Source organism: Phragmites australis, chromosome 16 (genome assembly GCF_958298935.1).
Source record: "Phragmites australis chromosome 16, lpPhrAust1.1, whole genome shotgun sequence".
Lineage (NCBI taxonomy): Eukaryota > Viridiplantae > Streptophyta > Magnoliopsida > Poales > Poaceae > Phragmites > Phragmites australis.
The window spans coordinates 20,144,470-20,157,615 of NC_084936.1; the positions used below are offsets into that span (position 1 = coordinate 20,144,470).

The 13,146-nt window shown below is 42.5% G+C and overlaps 2 pseudogenes; both read left to right on the top strand.

Moving 5' to 3' along the window:
• Nucleotides 1-126: 126 nt before the first annotated feature.
• On the top strand, nucleotides 127-2,526 carry LOC133895122 (uncharacterized; annotated as a pseudogene).
• Nucleotides 2,527-9,515: 6,989 nt separating this feature from the next.
• Nucleotides 9,516-10,631, top strand: LOC133894761 (glutathione S-transferase T3-like; annotated as a pseudogene).
• The last annotated feature ends 2,515 nt before the right edge of the window (nucleotides 10,632-13,146 follow it).

A 13,146-nucleotide genomic window follows, 5' to 3' on the forward strand; every position in this document is an offset into this window, starting at 1 on the left:
CAGTTGTTGTTTTGGGATTCTTCACTTTTGCTTGCATTTCTTACCCTGCAGTGCTTAAACCAAACTGCCATTTGTTTGAGCAAATGACAGGCGGCATCCGGAGCTCTTCGGTCGTGCTGTATTATTATGCTGTTTGATGAGGCTCTTGCCTCCATTTGTCAATTGTCAGTTCAGGGAGACGGCAACAGCCGCCGGCCCGCCCCTGAATTTTCTCCTGTGAGGTTTGTGAGCCTTGTGGCCGTCCAGCAGTTGGCTTTGCAGATTGCAGTGGTTTGGTTGGTTACTTGGCGTCTTGCCATTTCCATGCAGATGAAAATCACTGGCTTTCGTGTTCCCCGTGCCAGCGTGATGTGATTGCTACTGGTCGTGATGTGATTGCTACGCCTACAGCCTTCCGGTTTGTTGGCGCGGCGCCGAGGAGGACCACGTCGCGGGGAGGGGAAGCCATCCATCCGAAGAACCCGGTTCCCAACCGCTTGTTTGCCACACCGGACCAAGCGCGAGTGGCTGGCGCGCAAGCAAGAGAGCAGCCCATCTTGCCGCGACGGACACCACCCCCGGTTTCGCTCGCAATGGGGATCCTCTCATTCCACCATAAGTCGTTGGATCTCACATGATGGATGGAATTTGATGCTACATGGGTTTTGTGAGCAGTAAAATCGTTACTGTTTATTGCTGCTGTACTGTTGCCAAAAAACATCAACCTGCACCTGCGCTGCACCCACGCCCCCATCCCCTTCCTATGCCACGCCGCTTTCTTCGGCTCCGCCGCGCCCGCGTTGGCCGTCCTAGGTGCGGCCGTCTTTCAGGTGTGCACACACAAAGGCGACGTCAAAGGACGCCGTGTCGACGCCCTTCAGGATTCGGGTTAGTTAGGGTTCTCGTGGTGTGACGGCTATCATACTTACTCTTTTTGCGCGGCGTCGTTGCTGAAAATTGAAATACGGTGCAGCATATTTTATCTTTTTTTTTTCATTTTGAAACGAAACAGTGTAGCATGATTGTCCCGAGGAAATGTGTTTGATGCGGGGGCCGTGCTACGAGGACTTCTGGATGCATTTTGATTGTACAGGTCGCGTGGGACAGAGCTCCTACTTTTTTGAATCAAATACAGTTGAAAAACTAATGAGCAGAGAAAGAACTATGCATCCACTATTTGTGGGGCACAAGTATTATACGAGTTGATATGTACAAAATTGTTTCGCAAATCGCCTAAGACATGTTCAGGGGAGGCAAATGTTAAAACATTATTGTAAAATCCCTCGCTCCAATAGAAGCTAATTTTGTGGCTAGCGTAACGCACTAATTAATGGTACACTGGTGGATGCCACTTCGTGGTTGACGTAATGGCATGGTTTTTGGCATGTGTAGCTCCATATGATTTTGTTCAGTGTAATGTGACATTGTCCTGTATTTTGCTTGACTATAGTAACTTGTGCATAGTTATTGCTTTGATCCTGCTCTTGGTTTTCTTCCGTTCCTCCTGTGATGTTGTCTTGCAATGGATTAACATCGCTAAATCATGTAGATGATAATGGAAAAGATCTCTGGTGGTTAAGAAGTTGGGAGTGCTAGAGGGGCTTACTCATATAGTGCATTGAAAAGATCGGATCAAATACGGTCTAGTATTTGTGAAGCACAAGCAGGTACGCTTCAGATTGTCAAACATTATATATGACAGTTTATTGTTTCTTCATTGTGATGGAAACGTGTACCTGCAGATTCCGAAGTCCCTGAGGTTGTTACTCGGGTTCAAGGGACATTGGTTGATTATGATTGTGGTGCTGGCTCAGGGACCTTTGATGCGTTAGTGTGTGGTGACTCGTTAGTCATATAGTTCTAAGGTTCTGTTTATTTTCTGCTTCTGGCTCTGTTTCTGCTGTTGGCAGAAGTTAGAACAAACGGGGTTCTTGAGAAGCCAGAAGTCTGCTTCTGAGAAAAAAAATTAAAACTGAGAAGCTCACTGAGAGACGTTTTTTCTGAGAAGCTATGTGCTAAGAAGCCAAAAATTTATTGTAGAAATCAACAACCTATTTCCAAAAGCAGTTTTTCAGATAAACCAAAAACACAGCCTGTCAGAAAAGCTCAAAAACAGAAGCTCAAACAAACAAGTCCTAAAGACCTTTGGTCGGAATTATCGAAAGAAACATAATCGAAGGGGTAATTCAACCCTATATGGCTATTCCTGAGTTGTTCAAAGAACGTTTTACTGAATCATGAAATGTCTACCTATATCTACTAAACAGAGGGAACAAGAGTGGAATATTTCAAGAAAAGAGCTTATGGAAATTGTGGAAATTGGCATCCTTTCCGAAGCAGAAGTTGAACAGATAATTTCAAGTGACTTCAATCCTGTGAGATCTTTCAGATAAGAAATTGGCATCAATCACACTACATTTTATTGTTATTTAACATATCTTTATTTCTAACCAATTCACATTATTTTTTACTTCGGAGAACAGATGTGGTTTTGAGAATAAAGGAGAAATTTGGGTGGAGAACATTCTTAATCTTGGAATTTCGTAAGTTATCTACTGATGCCACATGAAGAGCAACTTTTGTTAGTTGGTAACTTGGTATTTTGATAGCTCTGAAAAGCGCACGTGGCCGTGTATGATTTTTCATTCATGGGATAATATAGCATCAATATGATGGAATAGACATTTACTTTTCTTCTAACTTACAAAAGATAAGGTACTTAGTATCTAAATTGGCAGTGAACAACAAAGGAGGACTAATCTGTATCTAGTAATATAAGCCTTCACCTATTTTTTTGTAAGTCTGAAGCCTTTTGGATTATATTTTAAGTCAATTAATACATACGTAATCTTCTTGGAGGAATTAGGAAGATCATCTAAAACTATTTCGTGAATCATTAGCAAAGAGATCTTCCGTACATGGTATGGTGATGAGACTGATTGTGATACCAACCTATAGTTTTGTCCCTTATGTTTTATATGTCAACTGTAATGAAGTTGACTGGCCTATGAGAGCTTGACTGACTTCGTCTACCTTCCGCCATTGCCGCCGGTATCTCTGTTTTCTTGACTACTGGATCCTTCCAGCAGACTGTTACCAACCTTGGGGATAAGAGAGCTAAATCACGTCATTAGGATGGATGTGTATATATAGCCATGAGATGGGCCAATATGGGCCTTAACACTCTCCCCCAAACTCAAGGCGGATATGAAGCGTTGAGTTTGAGAAAATGAAACTGATGTTGCTCTCGAGTCTGTGCTTTAGTAAAGAAATCTGTAACTTGTACTTCGGATGGTACATACTAAAGAGCAAGTGTTTTCTGATGACAATGAGACCGGGTAAAGGAGGCATCAACACCAATATACTTTGTAAGTTCATGCTTCACAGGATTACTGGCAATCTGTATGGCTCCAATATTATCACAAAGAAGAGGTGTGGGATCATCACAAGAAATACCAAAATCATCCAACAGCCATCGAAGCTATACAATCTCAAAAGTTGTAGTGGCAAGTGCTCGAAGTTCTGCCTCTGTACTGGACCGAGATACCGCTGCCTGTTTCTTGGACTTCCATGCAAGAGGAGAAGAACCAAGAAGAATGCAATAACTAGTGATAGAACGACGATCTATCAGATCACTCGCCCAAGTGGAGTCCGAGTAAGCATTAAGCTGAAGCAGACTATCACGGGCATAAAACAAACACTGAGATGATATCCCCCTTAAGTACCCCAACACATGAAGTAAATGTCCAAAATAAACCGAAGTAGGAGCACTTACAAACTGACTTAAAATATGAACAGTATGAGCAATATCAGGTTTGGTAATAGTGAGATAAATAAGGCTGCCCACAATATGCCTATATCGAGAGGGATCCTGAAGAGGTGTAACATGAAGAGTGATATTGATAGCAATGGCATGAAGCTGTGACATGATTGAAGTACAGAAAGGACAAAACAAGAGTTACCACCAACACTAGTAGGACCACGGCAGCACAACCCAGCAGTAGCAGGTGAATACCTCCCTCCCCTATTCTCCATAGAAATAGCAGCGAGCAAATGACAGGGGCTGGAGATGACAGGCGATAGAGGCGTGGAGGTACAAGACGCTCCACACTTCTTCCACTGCTAGCGCGAAGCAGGCATGCGGCAGTAGAGAGCCGACTGGTAGCAGGTGGTGCTCCACTCTTCTTCCACTACCGACGCGAAGAGGATGGGGCTAGTCGTGATGGCGGCGTGGAGGCACGAGCCGCAACGATGGCGTGGACGAGGCTACAACGGGCTGCACGGAGGCGGGCCGCGACGGCAGTGTGGACGGGGCCACGACGGCGGCATGGATAGGGCCGTAACGGGTGGCGCAGAGGCGAGCCGCGATGGGTGATGAGGAGGGAGAGGGTCGCGACAGCGGCAAAGACAGTGGCAGTGGGCGGACAAGGGCTGTGGATGGTGGATGGCCGCGACGGCAGGGCAACGGGTGATGACGAGTGGACGACAAACGAACTCGACGCAACAGTGTCGAAAAAAATGGATTGGGGTTAGCTAATTGCTAACCCTAGGCTTTGATTCCATGTTACTAACCTTGGGGATAAGAGAGCTAAATCGCGTCATTATGGTGGATGTGTATATGTAGCCATGAGATGGGCCAATATGGGCCTAGATGATATCTGGGTCTTAACAGTGATATCATCGGCTTGGTCATGTTTTTGGGTCACGTCTATCTTTATTAGTTTGTCGTGGTCTTTTAGGGTCTGTTTCAGAAGATACGTCTTTAGATTGTTAGGGTTGTAAGCTTGGTAAACAGATTCAGATTCCCTATCCTCATAGTGAATCTGTGCCTCTGAATGTCCTTTTGATATTGTTCACAGATGTTTGGGATCTGGGTCCTTTCATTTCGAAAGGGGGTCATAGTTACTATATTTCTTTTATATATGATTTCTCTCGCCACACTTGGATTTATTTCATGTCTTCTCGTAGCAATGTGTTATCTATATATAAGTGCTTTGCCACTATGATTCACACTTAGTTTGACACTCTCGTTCGTGTTTTTCGTGCTAATTCTGCTGATGAATTTCTTTCTGGGCATCTTTGTTCCTTTCTTGCTGAACGGTGTACGTTGTCTCAGTTCTCCTGTCCTGGAGCTCATGCTCAGAATGGTATTGCTGAGCGCAAGCATCGTCATCTTCTTGAGACAGTTGGCACACTTATGTTTGCCTATTCTGTTTCACCTCATTTTTGGGCTGAGACGGTCTTAACTGCCACATACTTGGTCAATATCCAACCCTCATCTGCTTTCAAGAGTGGCATTCCTTTTGAGTGTCTGTTTGAACGCCTTCCTGACTACTCTTCTCTTCGTCTTTTTGGTTGTGTTTGTTACGTTCTTCTCGTCTCCCGTGAACGTACCAAATTGACCGCTCATTCTGTTGAGTGTATCTTTCTTGGTTACAGTACTGAGCATAAGGGTTATAGATGTTGGGACCCTGTTGCTAGCTGGTAAAGGTGCCATTAGTATTGCTCAGGTGAGCTCATGTCTTTCTTGGTTACTTTTAATGAGTCCCATCCATTCTATCCTCGTACCTCTACTCCTCTTTACTCAGACAGTATATGTGCTATCAGTATTGCTCGGGATTCGGTGAAGCATGAGCTCACTAAGCATATTGGTGTTGATGCTTCTTACACACGGACACATGTATATGATGAGGTGATTGCTCTTCAGTATGTTTCTTCTGAGCTATAGTTGGCTGATTTCTTCACGAAGTGACAGAGTATACCGTAGCACAAGTTCTATCTCTCCAAACTCAGTGTGGTTGATCCCCCATGAGTTTGAGGGGGGTGTTAATATATATATATATATATATATGTATGTATGTATGTATGTATGTATATACGGCGAGGCTATTCTGCGCCTATGCGCAGTTGCTATTCGCACTGCACACATCCCCCAGTTATAACCCGAAACACTATGAGTTATAACTTGTTAGGTAGACCAGTTACAACTTCACGTCCAGAAATGCATAATTGCAACACGAGAAGCTAACACTATGAGTTACAACTTGTTATTTGCACTGCGCACATCCTTAGTTACAACCCGAAACACTATGAGTTACAACTTGTTTGGTAGACCAGTTACAACTTCACGTCCAGAAATGCATAATTGCAACACGAGAGTCTAACACTGTGAGTTACAACTTGTTAGGTAGACCAGTTACAACTTTACGTCCAGAAATGCATAATTGCAACACGAGAGCTAACACTGTGAGTTACAACTTGTTATTCACACTGCGCACATCCCCAGTTACAACCTGAAATACTGTGAGTTACAACTTGCGGGGTGTGTGTAGATATGAACTACAGTGAGCATATCTGCAGAATATATATATATATATATATATATATATATATATATATATATATATATATATATATATATAGGACACCTATTCTATACTCCTAGGAGTATGTACTCCCACATGCAATATACCACCTAAACAAACACTTTATACTCTTTTATCATTTTTAGTATACTCTAATACTAATTCTAAGATACTCCAATATGAGTTGTATGAAAAAAAATTCAATGTTAGCCTTTCATTTTTGCAATATACTCTTTTTTATACATAAAAGAAGTATATACGCAAATTAAGATAAAAATCATGGAATTTCATAAAAATTTTCGTGGGATTTGTATTGTAGTATCTTATAATTACTAATGAAGTATATTTAAAGTGATAAAGAAGTATAACACATGCATAAAAATGGTATATGAGAGGTAGGAGTACATACACCCAGGAGTACATACTAGTTTTCCTATATATATATATATATATATATATATATATATATATGTCTGTGTGTGTGTAATATCTTCAGACTATAAAGGGTTCTTTGCATATTGTCATATGTACATGTGTATATATTGGATCAAGGTCTCCAAAAAATACAAGTTGCTATTCCTAACAGTTCACACATATTACAATTATATACATCAAAGACGAGAATGCCACGCATGGAAATGAAACTTTGTTTTTGTAACTAGACTAAAGGATAAACTTGGATGCACAACAGCACAAGTGGAATTTAGTGATATTGTTTGTCATGGTGTTCGTGTGGCTATATTGATATTCTTACTATTTGTATAGTCTGAAAAACTAATACTATATTGCTATTTTTATATTATAGCCTATCCCAACTTGATTGGGACTAAAAACTTTGTTGTTGTTGTTTGTCAGATTGTTACAAACTTACATAAGAAAATCTGAAAATGTCATCATATGCATTACATCTAAATTATGGGATCATTGAACAGCATGCTTGTGTTTGTTCTTTTTTTAGTCCACATCCATCTAATTGTTGTAACTATTTCATAATTCCACTCTTCGAATTTGTTACAACTATTCTATTCTTTTGCAAGATCCGGTCGGGTAGAAAACCAGATGGAGTATGCCTTGTGGTTGGTGCTTTAGCTCGTGGATTTGAGAGAAATACGACATGTGATATTATTTTCAGTAGCTCGTGAATTATTTTTCTAAAGGAAACTCGGATTTACTGCGCAACGCTGACGTCAACGGCTGACTAGGCATGCTGACTCGGCTCTAATCTGCTGACTGGACCGTCACGTCGAACAAAAGCGCACACGCGGTACGTTGACGTGGCCAAAAGAGCTGACTGGGCACCTCATTAAATCTATACCGCACACTACAGATCGGACGGCTGAGATGATCTAACACGAAGGGGTATCTCGGATCTAATCCACGCCGTACATCTAAGATCGGACGGGGGAGAGCGTGACCTACCTCAGCTCCGGTTGTTCGATGACGATAGCTTCTGCGGTGGTTGATCGCCGAAGAAGAGCGAAGACGGGCTATGCGACTCGGTTGACGACAGCAAGCGGCAAAAGAGGAAGCAGGGTTGATGGCGACTCCATTTGATGCGATTACAGGCATCGGGGAAGTCCGAGGAGGCTCAGCGACGGCGAGCTTCAGCAACGGGAGTTCGGCGACCTCTGGAGCTCAATGACAGCGGCGGAACTCAATGGCGGTTGGTCATGGATGACGAGATGTGGACGGAGACCACCGGCGCGCACTCAGACGGCGTCGGGGAGGGCTGCAGAGGTCTGGCGACGACAGTGGGGCTCGGGGAAAGGACAGCGGCGGTGCGGGAGCTCTCGGGTGAGGGCAAATCGACGAGAATTGGGGCTTTGAGCGCGGTAGGGTGCAAAGAAGCTCAGCCAAGGGTTTAATTTGGGTTTTATAGAAAGAGGAGGGCGAATCAAGCTGGCCGGCGGGGATTAATGGCAGCGGCGGAAAAAATGGGGCTTAGTTTCCTTATTCCTCGCGTGATTTCCTTCGTGATTGCGCCCAGCTTGATGTCCTTCTTCACTGTGGAGTCAGTTACCAAAGAAATCGTGGCCTCCTTTCATTACTCGGGGTGCGGCGATGACGGTATTCAAACGGGCAGGGCTCTGATGATGCAAGGAGGGATTCAGGAGGAGAGGGAAGGAGCTAAGGGCAACTCCAACAGGTGCCCAAAAACAATCCCAATAGCTATATGTTGGGAACCTCCTCTAAAATACGGCTCCAACAGACACCCAAACTGCTTCCTAAAAACTAGCTGAGCATTTTTCCGTTCCGGCCAGGATACCTCGGCGGGCGGACGTAGCAGGCTCCCTTTTTGATTTTTTGCTTCCTCCTCTGGTCCTTAAAATCTTTCACCACCCACTCACCTTGCGGTCAAATTTGTGCTCCATAATTGGGGAGGGCCAAGAAACGGAGCTCTCCAATGCACAGCGACGCCAAGTAATTCTGTAAGAAAGAAAAAAGAAAGATCATTTAGCTGCTCTTGAGTTCTCAAATGATTTCAACGCATTTATCTCCACTTGCAGGTGAATTTGTGGCCTCTTGAAGTTGAAGGGTTCATGTGATTTCACAGTCAGGTAATTTTCCATTCAGTTATTGTTTTGAACATTTTAGCATCCGTTCCTTCTAGCAGAACTGCCGATAGATCAGATGATTGGTTGGGGAAGTTGTCTGAGAGAGCCTCTTGGTTCTTGGTAGCGTTATGTTGCAGATTTGCTGAAGGTCGTAGAAGGGTTATTTCTGAAATTGTAAAGGCATTTTTGCTATTTCATTGATTCAGCAAGCAGTACCTCCAAAGGATCATTGATACCAGATAAAAAAGTTTTAGCTTTCTCTGAGCTGGTAAATTCAATATTGTCTAGAAATAGTCAGAGCAACTTGCTTGTTCTTAGTTGCTCACTTGATATTGCCAAACCTATGATAGATGGCAGAATAGTGTAATCTTTTTTTGGTTTGCTGAAAGTGATTGACCTGGACCACCCGGATGCTCCAAAGGTTATCAACCTTATATTGAAGGCTTTGGATAGCCTTACTAGGACTGTATATGCAAGTGATCAAGTCCTTAAGTCATATCAATATAACAAGAACAGATTACCTGGGTCACATATTACCCTACAGTTTTGTATGTACTTTTATTGTCATGAAAAACATTCTCAGCCAACTACTTTTCTATGGTGCAGCAGCCAGGGTGTGGTGGCCTCTAATATGGATGGGTTTTATGTTAACTTGTTGTCCAGTGACAACCATGTACTAGATTGGGATGAAGACAATGAATTGGTTAGCCCCCCTGAGGAGCAGCTACCAGCAGTTGAAGAATTGACTCCGACTGCGAGACCAAACCAGAAAAGGTCGAAGAATTTTAGCGAAAAAGAAGATGAATTATTGGTGTCGGCATGGCTGAATATTAGTATGGATGCTGTTCAAGGCAACGACCAATCACGGTCTACATATTGGAAGCGAATTCATGACTACTTCCACTCCAACAAAGACTTCAATTCGGATCGCACTCAAAGTTCTCTAATGCATCGTTGGTCTCATATTCAAGAAAATGTAAACAAGTTTGTTGGCTGTCTTTCCCGGATTGAGGGGCGAAGGCAAAGCGGGGTTACAATTGAAGATAAGGTTAGAATACATGTCATTAATTTGATACATGCCTCAATTACTTTATGTTAGTTTAATGTGACATGTTTTCTTGGACAGATGTTGCAGGCATGTACTCTCTTCAAATCCGAAGATAAGAACAATAAGTCATTCATGTACATGCATTGCTGAAACCTCCTAAGAACCCAACCAAAATGGGTTGCTAGGTCGGCTCAAGTCTCATCTCAGAAATCTTCTCAAAAGAAACAGAAGACCACCCTCAATTCAAGTCCGGGTACATCTAGTCCAAGTACCCCAGATGATAGTGGAGCGGCAACTCCAAAATATGAGGTGTCAACACGACCATTGGGGAGGAAAAAAGAGAAAGAAAAATTACGCCGAGGTGGAGATGTTGTGTTCATGGATGCAATGGATAATCTATGGGCAAAGAAGAAAGAGATGGATGCGGAGAAAGAGCTCAAGAAAGAGGAAAGATACAAACAAGCATTTACACTTGAACAAGAGAGATTAGCACTAGAGCAAGTGAGGGTTGCAACCGAGAAAGAACAACTTGAGGTAAAGAAGCAAGAGGTAGAATTGAAGAGGATGGTAGAAGAAGAGAGAATTATGGCTATTAACATTACTGGTATGTCCGAGACACAACAACGGTACTACAGGAGTTTGCAGAATGAGATCATGACTCGCCGATGTAGTGGCTCAGGTTAATATTGTATGGACCCCTATGTTGTGTTTTATGTTCCTATTGGTTCAACTATTTCGTTGTGTGTAATATTTGGGATGTTTGAACTACTATGTTGTGTGTGAACCTATGTTGGGAACTTTGAACCATTGGGAAGTTTAGAAACATTGTGATGTTTGAACTCATAATTGCACACCGAATACAAGATTACATGCATACCGAACACAAGACTACATGCATACCGAATACAAGACTACATGCATACCGAACACAAGACTACATGCATACTGAATACAAGAGTACATGTATACATAACGAAGACTAGGACTCAAACATTATTAGTACTGATCTCCATGATGTTGCCAGAGGTGCTCGATTAGATCTGCTTGAAGCTGAGAGTGAGTTTCCTTGTCTGTGATGTCATGATAAGTTTGAATGAACTCACGTAGTTCTGGTGTGCGCTTATGGGATGGTGTCACAGTTTCTCCTAAGCCATCAAATTGTAAGTCTTGCGTTTCACCTCGCTCATCTTCAATGATCATGTTTTGCATGATAACACAAGCAGTCATTATTTGGCCAAGTATATCCTGGTCCCAAAAACGAGCAGGACCACGTACAATGGCGAAACGAGATTGCAGAACTCCAAAAGCTCTTTCCACATCCTTCCTAACTGCTTCTTGTGCTTTGGCAAAATATTTTCTCTTATTGCCTTGTGGCTTCTGAATGGTCTTCACAAAGGTGGCCCATGGAGGATAGATATCGTCAGCAAGATAATATCCCATTGTATAATTGTGACCATTAATGGTGTAGTTCACCTTTGGAGCTTGCCCTTCTGCTAATTTCGCAAAGAGTGGGGAACGTTGAAGCACATTGATATCATTGTGAGATCCAGGTAAACCAAAAAAAAGCATGCCAAATCCATAGATCTTGTGAAGCAACGGCTTCTAGAATGATTGTGGGCTCACGCACATGGCCGGTATACATACCTTGCCATGCTGTGGGGCAATTCTTCCACTTCCAATGCATGCAATCTATGCACCCCAGCATACCTGGAAAACCTCTTTCCTCCCCTATTGCAAGTAGTCTAGCAGTATCATTCTCATTTGGTGCTCTCAAATACTCATCCCCAAATACATCAATAACAGCTTTGACAAACCTTCTCAGACTCTCTATAATGGTGCTTTCTGCAATACGAACCTAGGCATCAATAGCATCCGCCGGAACTCCATAAGATAGCATTATGAATGCTGCAGTAATCTTCTGTAAAGCACTTAACCCAAGTTGTCCAGCTGCATTTCTCCTTTGGACAAAATAGTCATCATGATGCTCTACAGTATGCATTATACGCAAAAAGAGAGATCGCCTCATTCTAAACCTGTTTGGAGATGAAGAATAAGCCGTAGGTACGATCAACATCAATAGAAAACTCTAAAGATATTGCTTCATTTACAAACCTGCGCCTAAAGAATGTCGGACCGTAGGTAGAATCGTCCGAGAAATAGTCTCGGAATAGCCTCCAATGCCCTTCTTGTCTGTCGCGATTGATGATTTGATGACCAGGGACCGAACCACCAGGTTGTGGCGCATTGACAACTTGATATTGCTTGCGTGCTAGGTTGGCTGCAGCAACAATGAATTCGCCATCGTCGTCGGACGACGACGAATCCATGACCTGTTTCATGAGAAGGCTACGATGACTCATTGTGATATGGGAGGCTGAAGGGGGCAGTGGTGTGCAATAGAAAAAACACCAGGGCGAGTACATATATAGGCTCAGAGAAATATAGCCGTTGGATATATGACGGTTGGAAACATAGCCGTTGGAACACGACCGTTCCAAATATAGCCGTTGGGAACAATCGTTCGAAAAATTTCCATTTAAAAATAACCGTTCATAATTTATATGTTTAAAAATATTTGTTGAAAATATTGCGGTTTGAATTGTAGCCGTTTAAAAATATAGCCGTTGAGATATAAAGAGTTAGATATTGAGAGTCTGTTGGAGAGTGTAGTGATATTGGGAAGGAATCTTTTTAGAAAGGCTCACTGTAGTGGATTTTTGGGAGTGATTTTTTAAGAGTCTGTTGGAGTTGCCCTAACAGGTGGGACCCACATGAGAGAGAGAGAGAGAGATCAGAGGGAGGGAGAAACTGGCGTGACACCTGTGCATATAACTTGAAGCAGATATTAAGTCAGTTTTTAGTATTGCAGCCAAATTTAAGTGCATCATGGTTGTTCCAACGAGCAATGTCAGTAAGGCTGCAGATCAGTGTTTCACCAACTTTTGCTATTGAGCTTCTCTTTGCTAATTTTTAGTCAATGCAGGTAACTTGAATTATTTCTAGGATATACCATTATGTCACTTTTTATTTATCTTATGAATTGTAATTTTGTTTAACATCAGAAACTTGGGGATTCAGTACTTCAGCCATTTTTTCAGGTTGCTACTTAAGGCATTGTACTAAGAACCAGAAATTTAGCATTGTTATGAAACTGTGCGTATGCAAGATGTAATTTTCTTTTCACACTCTAATTTTTAGT